Below are 12500 nucleotides of genomic sequence, written 5' to 3'. Positions count from 1 at the left end.
TTCCATCGGCGGGAAGAGGTCCAAACGGGAATGGGATTGAATGTGACTGCTGAAGCCGACATTGAGACCTCTAACGCGGGTAGCTCGGCAGGATTTGACCCGGCGGTTCTGCCGAAGGTCTCACCTTCGAGGGGGGAGCGTCCCGCGTGTTCAGGCCGAATATCGTGCATTGTTAACGGCGGGAAGTGTTCCAAACGTGAATGGGATTGAATGTGACTGCTGAAGCCGACATTGAGACCTCTAACGCGGGTAGCTCGGCCGGATTTGACCCGGCGGTTCTGGCGACGGTCTCGCCTTCGAGGGGGGAGCGTCCCGCGTGTTCAGGCCGAATTTTGTGCATTTCCATCGGCGGGAAGAGGTCCAAACGGGAATGGGATTGAATGTGACTGCTGAAGCCGACATTGAGACCTCTAACGCGGGTAGCTCGGCAGGATTTGACCCGGCGGTTCTGCCGAAGGTCTCACCTTCGAGGGGGGAGCGTCCCGCGTGTTCAGGCCGAATATCGTGCATTGTTAACGGCGGGAAGTGTTCCAAAAGGGAATGGGATTGAATGTGACTGCTGAAGCCGACATTGAGACCTCTAACGCGGGTAGCTCGGCCGGATTTGACCCGGCGGTTCTGGCGACGGTCTCGCCTTCGAGGGGGGAGCGTCCCGCGTGTTCAGGCCGAATTTTGTGCATTTCCATCGGCGGGAAGAGGTCCAAACGGGAATGGGATTGAATGTGACTGCTGAAGCCGACATTGAGACCTCTAACGCGGGTAGCTCGGCCGGATTTGACCCGGCGGTTCTGCCGAAGGTCTCACCTTCGAGGGGGGAGCGTCCCGCGTGTTCAGGCCGAGTTTTGTGCATTTCCATCGGCGGGAAGAGGTCCAAACGGGAATGGGATTGAATGTGACTGCTGAAGCCGACATTGAGACCTCTAACGCGGGTAGCTCGGCCGGATTTGACCCGGCGGTTCTGCCGAAGGTCTCAGCTTCGAGGGGGGAGCGCCCACCGTGTACAGGCCGATTTTCATGCATTTCCAACCGTGGGAAGGGGTCCGAAAGGGGATGGGGTGTGAACGTGACTGCTCAACCCGACTTTGAGACCTCTAACGCGGGTAGCTCAGCCGGATTTGACCCGGCGGTTCTGGCGACGGTCTCGCCTTCGAGGGGGGAGCGTCCCGCGTGTTCAGGCCGAATTTTGTGCATTTCCATCGGCGGGAAGAGGTCCAAACGGGAATGGGATTGAATGTGACTGCTGAAGCCGACATTGAGACCTCTAACGCGGGTAGCTCGGCCGGATTTGACCCGGCGGTTCTGCCGAAGGTCTCACCTTCGAGGGGGGAGCGTCCCGCGTGTTCAGGCCGAATTTTGTGCATTTCCATCGGCGGGAAGAGGTCCAAACGGGAATGGGATTGAATGTGACTGCTGAAGCCGACATTGAGACCTCTAACGCGGGTAGCTCGGCCGGATTTGACCCGGCGGTTCTGCCGAAGGTCTCACCTTCGAGGGGGGAGCGCCCACCGTGTACAGGCCGATTTTCATGCATTTCCAACCGTGGGAAGGGGTCCGAAAGGGGATGGGGGTGAACGTGACTGCTCAACCCGACTTTGAGACCTGTAACGCGGGTAGCTCAGCCGGATTTGACCCGGCGGTTCTGGCGACGGTCTCGCCTTCGAGGGGGGAGCGTCCCGCGTGTTCAGGCCGAATTTTGTGCATTTCCATCGGCGGGAAGAGGTCCAAACGGGAATGGGATTGAATGTGACTGCTGAAGCCGACATTGAGACCTCTAACGCGGGTAGCTCGGCCGGATTTGACCCGGCGGTTCTGCCGAAGGTCTCACCTTCGAGGGGGGAGCGTCCCGCGTGTTCAGGCCGAATTTTGTGCATTTCCATCGGCGGGAAGAGGTCCAAACGGGAATGGGATTGAATGTGACTGCTGAAGCCGACATTGAGACCTCTAACGCGGGTAGCTCGGCCGGATTTGACCCGGCGGTTCTGCCGAAGGTCTCACCTTCGAGGGGGGAGCGCCCACCGTGTACAGGCCGATTTTCATGCATTTCCAACCGTGGGAAGGGGTCCGAAAGGGGATGGGGGTGAACGTGACTGCTCAACCCGACTTTGAGACCTGTAACGCGGGTAGCTCAGCCGGATTTGACCCGGCGGTTCTGGCGACGGTCTCGCCTTCGAGGGGGGAGCGCCCCGCGTGTTCAGGCCGAATTTTGTGCATTTCCATCGGCGGGAAGAGGTCCAAACGGGAATGGGATTGAATGTGACTGCTGAAGCCGACATTGAGACCTCTAACGCGGGTAGCTCGGCAGGATTTGACCCGGCGGTTCTGCCGAAGGTCTCACCTTCGAGGGGGGAGCGCCCACCGTGTACAGGCCGATTTTCATGCATTTCCAACCGTGGGAAGGGGGCCGAAAGGGGATGGGGGTGAATGTGACTGCTCAACCCGACTTTGAGGCATCTAACCCGGGTAGCTCAGCCGGGTTTGACCCGGCGGTTCTGCCGACTGCCTCGCCTTCGAGGGGGGAGCGTCCCCCGTGTACAGGCCGATTTTCATGCATTTCGAACCGTGGGAAGTGGCCCAAAAGGGGATGGGGGTGAATGTGACTGCTCAACCCGACTTTGGCGCTTCCGAGCCGGGTAGCCCGGCCGGGTTTGACCCGGCGGTTCTGCCGTCGGTCTCGCCTTCGAGGGCGGAGCCTCCCCCGTGTACAGGCCGATTTTCATGCATTTGCAACGGTGGGAAGTTGCCCAAAAGTCGATGGGAGTGAATGTGACTGCTCAACCCGACTTTGAGACTTTTAAGCCGGGTAGCTCAGCCGGGTTTGACCCGGCGGTTCTGCCGACGGTCTCGCCTTCGAGGGGGGAGCCTCCCCCGTGTACAGGCCGATTTTCGTGCATTTCCAACGGTGGGAAGAGGTTCAAAAGGGGATGGGAGTGAATGTGACTGCTCAACCCGACTCTGAGGCTTCTAACCCGGGTAGCTCGGCCGGGTTTGATCCGGCGGTTCTGCCGACGGTCTCGTCTTCGAGGCCGGTGCCTCCCCCGTGTACAGGCCGATTTTCGTGCATTTCCAACGGTGGGAAGTGGTCCAAAAGGGAATGGGGGTGGACGTGTCTGCTCATACCGACTTTGAGACTTGTAAGCCGGGTAGCTCAGCCGGGTTTGACCCGGCGGTTCTGCCGACGGTCTCGCCTTCGAGGGGGGAGCCTCCCCCGTGTACAGGCCGATTTCCGTGCATTTCCAACGGTGGGAAGAGGTTCAAAAGGGGATGGGAGTGAATGTGACTGCTCAACCCGACTCTGAGGCTTCTAACCCGGGTAGCTCGGCCGGGTTTGATCCGGCGGTTCTGCCGACGGTCTCGTCTTCGAGGCCGGTGCCTCCCCCGTGTACAGGCCGATTTTCGTGCATTTCCAACGGTGGGAAGAGGTTCAAAAGGGGATGGGGGTGAATGCGACTGCTCAACCCGACTCTGAGGCTTCTAACCCGGGTAGCCCGGCCGGGTTTGACCCGGCGGTTCTGCCGTCGGTCTCGCCTTCGAGGGCGGAGCCTCCCCCGTGTACAGGCCGATTTTCATGCATTTGCAACGGTGGGAAGTTGCCCAAAAGTCGATGGGAGTGAATGTGACTGCTCAACCCGACTTTGAGACTTTTAAGCCGGGTAGCTCAGCCGGGTTTGACCCGGCGGTTCTGCCGACGGTCTCGCCTTCGAGGGGGGAGCCTCCCCCGTGTACAGGCCGATTTTCGTGCATTTCCAACGGTGGGAAGAGGTTCAAAAGGGGATGGGAGTGAATGTGACTGCTCAACCCGACTCTGAGGCTTCTAACCCGGGTAGCTCGGCCGGGTTTGATCCGGCGGTTCTGCCGACGGTCTCGTCTTCGAGGCCGGTGCCTCCCCCGTGTACAGGCCGATTTTCGTGCATTTCCAACGGTGGGAAGTGGTCCAAAAGGGAATGGGGGTGGACGTGTCTGCTCATACCGACTTTGAGACTTGTAAGCCGGGTAGCTCAGCCGGGTTTGTTCCGGCGGTTCTGCCGACGGTCTCGTCATCGAGGGGGGAGCCTCCCCCGTGTCCAGGCCGATTTTCATGCATTTCCAACCGTGGGAAGTGGTCCAAAAGGGAATGGGGGTGAATGTGACTGCTCATACCGACTTTGAGACTTTTAAGCCGGGTAGCTCAGCCGGGTTTGACCCGGCGGTTCTGCCGACGGTCTCGCCTTCGAGGGGGGAGCGTCCCCCGTGTTCAGGCCGAATTTTGTGCATTTCGAACCGTGGGAAGTTGCCCAAAAGTCGATGGGAGTGAATGTGACTGCTCAACCCGACTTTGAGACTTGTAAGCCGGGTAGCTCAGCCGGGTTTGACCCGGCGGTTCTGCCGACGGTCTCGTCTTCGAGGCGGGTGCCTCCCCCGTGTACAGGCCGATTTTCATGCATTTCGTACCGTGGGAAGCGGTCCAAAAGGGGATGGGAGTGAACGTGACTGCTCATACCGACTTTGGCGCTTCCGAGCCGGGTAGCTCAGCCGGGTTTGACCCGGCGGGTCTGCCGACGGTCTCGCCTTCGAGGGGGGAGCGTCCCCCGTGTTCAGGCCGAATCTTGTGCATTTCGAACCGTGGGAAGTTGCCCAAAAGTCGATGGGAGTGAATCAACCCGACTTTGAGACTTGTAAGCCGGGTAGCTCAGCCGGGTTTGACCCGGCGGTTCTGCCGACGGTCTCGTCTTCGAGGCGGATGCCACCCCCGTGTACAGGCCGATTTTCGTGCATTTCCAACCGTGGGAAGTGGTCTAAAAGTCGATGGGAGTGAACGTGACTGCTCAACCCGACTCTGAGGCTTCTAACCCGGGTAGCTCGGCCGGGTTTGACCCGGCGGTTCTGCCGACGGTCTCGTCTTCGAGGCGGGTGCCTCCCCCGTGTACAGGCCGATTTTCGTGCATTTCGAACCGTGGGAAGTGGTCTAAAAGTCGATGGGAGTGAACGTGACTGCTCAACCCGACTTTGAGACTTGTAAGCCGGGTAGCTCAGCCAGGTTTGACCCGGCGGTTCTGCCGACGGTCTCGCCTTCGAGGGCGGACCCTCCCCCGTGTACAGGCCGGTTTTCGTGCATTTCGAACCGTGGGAAGTGATCCAAAAGGGAATGGGGGTGAACGTGACTGCCCAACCCGGCTTTGAGACTTGTAAGCCGGGTAGCTCAGCCGGGTTGGACCCGGCGGTTCTGCCGACGGTCTCGACTTCGAGGCGGGTGCCTCCCCCGTGTACAGGCCGATTTTCATGCATTTGCAACGGTGGGAAGTTGCCCAAAAGTCGATGGGAGTGAATGTGACTGCTCAACCCGACTTCGAGACTTGTAAGCCGGGTAGCTCAGCCGGGTTTGACCCGGCGGTTCTGCCGACGGTCTCGCCTTCGAGGGGGGAGCCTCCCCCGTGTACAGGCCGATTTTCGTGCATTTCCAACGGTGGGAAGAGGTTCAAAAGGGGATGGGAGTGAATGTGACTGCTCAACCCGACTTTGGCGCTTCCGAGCCGGGTAGCTCAGCCGGGTTTGACCCGGCGGGTCTGCCGACGGTCTCGTCTTCGAGGCGGGTGCCTCCCCCGTATACAGGCCGATTTTCATGCATTTCGAACCGTGGGAAGTGGTCCAAAAGGGAATGGGGGTGGACGTGTCTGCTCATACCGACTTTGAGACTTGTAAGCCGGGTAGCTCAGCCGGGTTTGTTCCGGCGGTTCTGCCGACGGTCTCGTCTTCGAGGCGGGTGCCTCCCCCGTGTACAGGCCGATTTTCGTGCATTTCGAACCGTGGGAAGTGGTCCAAAAGGGGATGGGAGTGAATGTGACTGCTCAACCCGACTTTGGCGCTTCCGAGCCGGGTAGCTCAGCCGGGTTTGACCCGGCGGGTCTGCCGACGGTCTCGTCTTCGAGGCGGGTGCCTCCCCCGTATACAGGCCGATTTTCATGCATTTCGAACCGTGGGAAGTGGTCCAAAAGGGAATGGGGGTGGACGTGTCTGCTCATACCGACTTTGAGACTTGTAAGCCGGGTAGCTCAGCCGGGTTTGATCCTGCGGTTCTGCCGACGGTCTCGCCTTCGAGGGGGGAGCCTCCCCCGTGTTCAGTCCGATTTCCATGCATTTCCAACCGTGGGAAGTTGCCCAAAAGGGGATGGGAGTGAATGTGACTGCTCAACCCGACTTTGGCGCTTCCGAGCCGGTTAGCACAGCCGGGTTTGACCCGGCGGTTCTGCCGACAGTCTCCTCTTCGAGGCGGGTGCCTCCCCCGTGTACAGGCCGATTTCCGTGCATTTCGAACCGTGGGAAGTGGTCCAAACGTCGATGGGAGTGAATGTGACTGCTCAACCCGACTTTGGCGCTTCCGAGCCGGGTAGCTCAGCCGGGTTTGACCCGGCGGTTCTGCCGACGGTCTCGTCTTCGAGGCGGGTGCCTCCCCCGTGTACAGGCCGATTTTCATGCATTTGGAACCGTGGGAAGTGGTCCAAAAGGGAATGGGGGTGGACGTGACTGCTCATACCGACTTTGAGACTTGTAAGCCGGGTAGCTCGGCCGGGTTTGACCCGGCGGTTCTGCCGACGGTCTCGCCTTCGAGGGGGGAGCCTCCCCCGTGTTCAGTCCGATTTTCGTGCATTTCCCACGGTGGGAAATGGTATCTTTCATTACGGGGACAAGGGTCTGAAGCGGTGAAGTCAGTAACCGGCATAGTTAAGGAAAGGGTTCGAATTTTCTCAACAGTACGAAAAAAGTGAGCAGGGAAGCTAGAGAAGGTGTCAGTGAGTCCCAAACGAGTGAACCGCAAAACTTAGGGAAATGCCCGAAAGCGTTTTAAAGGGTGAAATCGGGAACGAGGAAATGATGGGAAAGTGCCTGAAAGTGCTAAATGAGTAAACAGAAAAACGAAGAAAAATGTTTGAAAAGAAGAAGTGAGTAACCAGGAAAACTTAGAAAAATGTTCAAAACGAAGAAATCAGTAACCAGGAAAACTTAGAAAAATGATCAAAAAGAAGAAATGAGTAACCAGGAAAACTTAGAAAAATGTTTAAAAAGAAGAAATCAGTAACCAGGAAAACTTAGGAAAATGTTTAAAAAGAAGAAATCAGTAACCAGAAAAACTGCGAAAAATGTTTAAAAAGAAGAAATGAGTAACCAGAAAAACTTAGAAAAATGTTTAAAAAGAAGAAATCAGTAACCAGGAAAACTTAGAAAAATGTTTAAAAAGAAGAAATCAGTAACCAGGAAAACTTAGAAAAATGTTTAAAAAGAAGAAATCAGTAACCAGGAAAACTTAGAAAAATGTTATAAAAGAAGAAGTGAGTAACCAGAAAAACTTAGAAAAATGTTTAAAAAGAAGAAATCAGTAACCAGAAAAACTGCGAAAAATGTTTAAAAAGAAGAAATCAGTAACCAGACAAACTGCGAAAAATGTTTAAAAAGAAGAAATCAGTAACCAGGAAAACTTAGAAAAATGTTTAAAAAGAAGAAGTGAGTAACCAGAAAAACTTAGAAAAATGTTTAAAAAGAAGAAATCAGTAACCAGAAAAACTTAGAAAAATGTTTAAAAAGAAGAAATCAGTAACCAGAAAAACTGCGAAAAATGTTTAAAAAGAAGAAATCAGTAACCAGGAAAACTTAGAAAAATGTTTAAAAAGAAGAAATCAGTAACCAGAAAAACTGCGAAAAATGTTTAAAAAGAAGAAATCAGTAACCAGGAAAACTTAGAAAAATGTTTAAAAAGAAGAAATCAGTAACCAGAAAAACTTAGAAAAATGTTTAAAAAGAAGAAATGAGTAACCAGAAAAACTTAGAAAAATGTTTAAAAAGAAGAAATCAGTAACCAGAAAAACGGCGAAAAATGTTTAAAAAGAAGAAATCAGTAACCAGAAAAACTTAGAAAAATGTTTAAAAAGAAGAAGTGAGTAACCAGAAAAACTTAGAAAAATGTTTAAAAAGAAGAAATGAGTAACCAGAAAAACTTAGAAAAATGTTTAAAAAGAAGAAATCAGTAACCAGAAAAACTTAGAAAAATGTTTAAAAAGAAGAAATGAGTAACCAGAAAAACTTAGAAAAATGCTTAAAAAGAAGAAATCAGTAACCAGAAAAACGGCGAAAAATGTTTAAAAAGAAGAAATCAGTAACCAGAAAAACGGCGAAAAATGTTTAAAAAGAAGAAATCAGTAACCAGACAAACTGCGAAAAAATGTTTAAAAAGAAGAAATCAGTAACCAGAAAAACTGCGAAAAATGTTTAAAAAGAAGAAATCAGTAACCAGGAAAACTTAGAAAAATGTTTAAAAAGAAGAAATGAGTAACCAGGAAAACTTAGAAAAATGTTTAAAAAGAAGAAATGAGTAACCAGGAAAACTTAGAAAAATGTTTAAAAAGAAGAAATCAGTAACCAGAAAAACTTAGAAAAATGTTTAAAAAGAAGAAATCAGTAACCAGAAAAACTTAGAAAAATGTTTAAAAAGAAGAAATGAGTAACCAGAAAAACTTAGAAAAATGTTTAAAAAGAAGAAATGAGTAACCAGAAAAACTTAGAAAAATGTTTAAAAAGAAGAAATCAGTAACCAGAAAAACGGCGAAAAATGTTTAAAAAGAAGAAGTGAGTAACCAGAAAAACTTAGAAAAATGTTTAAAAAGAAGAAATGAGTAACCAGAAAAACTTAGAAAAATGTTTAAAAAGAAGAAATCAGTAACCAGAAAAACTTAGAAAAATGTTTAAAAAGAAGAAATGAGTAACCAGAAAAACTTAGAAAAATGTTTAAAAAGAAGAAATCAGTAACCAGAAAAACGGCGAAAAATGTTTAAAAAGAAGAAATCAGTAACCAGAAAAACGGCGAAAAATGTTTAAAAAGAAGAAATCAGTAACCAGACAAACTGCGAAAAATGTTTAAAAAGAAGAAATCAGTAACCAGAAAAACTTAGAAAAATGTTTAAAAAGAAGAAATCAGTAACCAGGAAAACTTGGAAAAAAACACTTAGAAAAATTTTCAGCAAAGTGTGAAAAATATTCTAAGTGTCAGCGGAGGAAAATGCTGCAGCATCGGGAAAGATTCGCAAACTTACACCGAACATGTGCTCCGAAGTGCCGGAGGAATTGGGTGAATTGAGCCCGGCAAATGGCCAGCTGTCGTTTTGTGCCTGCAGCCCGAAAACTTTAACTTTGTCTGTCGCGGAAGTCCGGACCGAGAAAAATCCAAACGGTTTTGACCGGACCGAGTTCCAGACCGATGCAGTCAAATTTGGAATTCAGACCCATTCAGTGCCACTTGTAGTTTTTCCGCAGTGAGGTTGGCGGGGTACCCGGAGATATATGGGAACACGATTTTTAGAACAAAATGGCGGCGCGGGACCGTTCTGAAAGGCATCCGAAAAACGGTTCCACGGGCATAGCACTTTAATGACAGGTATGAGTGCATGCCGGAGAGCTCTTGGAAGTCGAATTTTTGACACTTTGTCAATTTTTTGACAGATTTGACAAACTCTTTCTGTCTGTTCTAAGAGTCAGTCAGAGACTTGTGCGGCGGTCTTTTGACACTATTGGAGGGCGGGCAAACCCCACGTTGACTCCGGCCGTCCCTCCACAGGCGCTCGTGTCCAAAATGAAGGCGAGAGACGCGAGTGGCCTGGTTCCCTTGGGTGTTGCCAAGAAGGCTGCGGGCTGACCGTTGCCTGAGCACTCCCTAAAGCCTCTTGTGATGAGAGCAGACCTCGCCTGCCGCACGACCGGCTCTGGGAGTCGTTGGGCCGCTATTTGTGAATAGTCTGGTCCTCCTCTGCCACCCGGACAAGCGCGATGGCTCTGCCGCCCTGCGGTGCTCGTCACCCAGGTTTGGGGAACACGATACTCGTAACAAAAATAAAAGGCGGCTCGGGACCTGCAGGCGAAAGGGGTCCCGTGGTGCTAAGCACGTCGACTTCGGGTCTCGGTGCAAGCCGGAGAGCTCACGGAAGTCTAAAGTTTTCGGCACGTGGTCGAATCTTTTCAAAGGCTTACCCGGCTCTTTCCGTCCATTCTGAGAGTAAGTCAGAGGCCGGTGCGGAGGTCTCTTGACAATCGGAGGGGGTGGTGGCCCTCCGCAGGCGCTCGTGTCGAAAATGAAGGCGAGAGACGCGAGTGGCCTGGTTCCCCTGGGTGTTGCCAGGAAGGCTGCGGGCTGACCCTTGCCTGAGCACTCCCTAAAGCCTCTTGTGATGAGAGCAGACCTCGCGCGCCGCACGACCGGCTCTGGGAGTCGTTGGGCCGCTATCTGTGAATAGTCTGGTCCTCCTCTGCCACCCGGCCAAGTGCGATGGCTCTGCCGCCCTGCGGTGCTCGTCACGCAGGTATGGGGCACACGATGCTCGTAACAGCAAATAAAGGCGGCTCGGGACCTGCAGGCGAAAGGGGTCCCGTGGTGCTTAGCACGTCGACTTCGGGTCTCGGTGCAAGCCGGAGAGCTCACGGAAGTCTAAAGTTTTCGGCACGTGGTCGAATCTTTTGAAAGGCTTACCCGGCTCTTTCCGTCCATTCTGAGAGTCAGTCAGAGGCCGGTGCGGCGGTCTATTGACGACCGGAGGCTCCCATGGGTGTTGCGATGAGGGTGGAGGGCACAGAACCTTGCCTTAGCACTCCCTAATAAAGCCTCTTGTGAAGAGAGCAGACCTCGCGCGCCGCACGACCGGCTCTGGGAGTCGTTGGGCCGCTATCTGTGAATAGTCGGGTCCTCCTCTGCCACCCGGCCAAGTGCGATGGCTCTGCCGCCCTGCGGTGCTCGTCACGCAGGTATGGGGCACACGATGCTCGTAACAGCAAATAAAGGCGGCTCGGGACCTGCAGGCGAAAGGGGTCCCGTGGTGCTTCGCACGTCGACTTCGGGTCTCGGTGCAAGCCGGAGAGCTCACGGAAAAGTCTAAAGTTTTCGGCACGTGGTCGAATCTTTTGAAAGGCTTACCCGGCTCTTTCCGTCCATTCTGAGAGTCAGTCAGAGGCCGGTGCGGCGGTCTATTGACGACCGGAGGCTCCCATGGGTGTTGCGATGAGGGTGGAGGGCACAGAACCTTGCCTTAGCACTCCCTAATAAAGCCTCTTGTGAAGAGAGCAGACCTCGCGCGCCGCACGACCGGCTCTGGGAGTCGTTGGGCCGCTATCTGTGAATAGTCGGGTCCTCCTCTGCCACCCGGCCAAGTGCGATGGCTCTGCCGCCCTGCGGTGCTCGTCACGCAGGTATGGGGCACACGATGCTCGTAACAGCAAATAAAGGCGGCTCGGGACCTGCAGGCGAAAGGGGTCCCGTGGTGCTTCGCACGTCGACTTCGGGTCTCGGTGCAAGCCGGAGAGCTCACGGAAGTCTAAAGTTTTCGGCACGTGGTCGAATCTTTTGAAAGGCTTACCCGGCTCTTTCCGTCCATTCTGAGAGTCAGTCAGAGGCCGGTGCGGCGGTCTATTGACGACCGGAGGCTCCCATGGGTGTTGCGATGAGGGTGGAGGGCACAGAACCTTGCCTTAGCACTCCCTAATAAAGCCTCTTGTGAAGAGAGCAGACCTCGCGCGCCGCACGACCGGCTCTGGGAGTCGTTGGGCCGCTATCTGTGAATAGTCGGGTCCTCCTCTGCCACCCGGCCAAGTGCGATGGCTCTGCCGCCCTGCGGTGCTCGTCACGCAGGTATGGGGCACACGATGCTCGTAACAGCAAATAAAGGCGGCTCGGGACCTGCAGGCGAAAGGGGTCCCGTGGTGCTTCGCACGTCGACTTCGGGTCTCGGTGCAAGCCGGAGAGCTCACGGAAGTCTAAAGTTTTCGGCACGTGGTCGAATCTTTTGAAAGGCTTACCCGGCTCTTTCCGTCCATTCTGAGAGTCAGTCAGAGGCCGGTGCGGCGGTCTATTGACGACCGGAGGCTCCCATGGGTGTTGCGATGAGGGTGGAGGGCACAGAACCTTGCCTTAGCACTCCCTAATAAAGCCTCTTGTGAAGAGAGCAGACCTCGCGCGCCGCACGACCGGCTCTGGGAGTCGTTGGGCCGCTATCTGTGAATAGTCGGGTCCTCCTCTGCCACCCGGCCAAGTGCGATGGCTCTGCCGCCCTGCGGTGCTCGTCACGCAGGTATGGGGCACACGATGCTCGTAACAGCAAATAAAGGCGGCTCGGGACCTGCAGGCGAAAGGGGTCCCGTGGTGCTTCGCACGTCGACTTCGGGTCTCGGTGCAAGCCGGAGAGCTCACGGAAGTCTAAAGTTTTCGGCACGTGGTCGAATCTTTTGAAAGGCTTACCCGGCTCTTTCCGTCCATTCTGAGAGTCAGTCAGAGGCCGGTGCGGCGGTCTATTGACGACCGGAGGCTCCCATGGGTGTTGCGATGAGGGTGGAGGGCACAGAACCTTGCCTTAGCACTCCCTAATAAAGCCTCTTGTGAAGAGAGCAGACCTCGCGCGCCGCACGACCGGCTCTGGGAGTCGTTGGGCCGCTATCTGTGAATAGTCTGGTCCTCCTCTGCCACCCGGCTAAGTGCGATGGCTCTGCCGCCCTGCGGT

This window comes from Chiloscyllium punctatum, unplaced genomic scaffold, assembly GCF_047496795.1.
Source record: "Chiloscyllium punctatum isolate Juve2018m unplaced genomic scaffold, sChiPun1.3 scaffold_370, whole genome shotgun sequence".
NCBI lineage: Eukaryota > Metazoa > Chordata > Chondrichthyes > Orectolobiformes > Hemiscylliidae > Chiloscyllium > Chiloscyllium punctatum.
Note: the sequence above shows the minus strand (reverse complement) of the source record.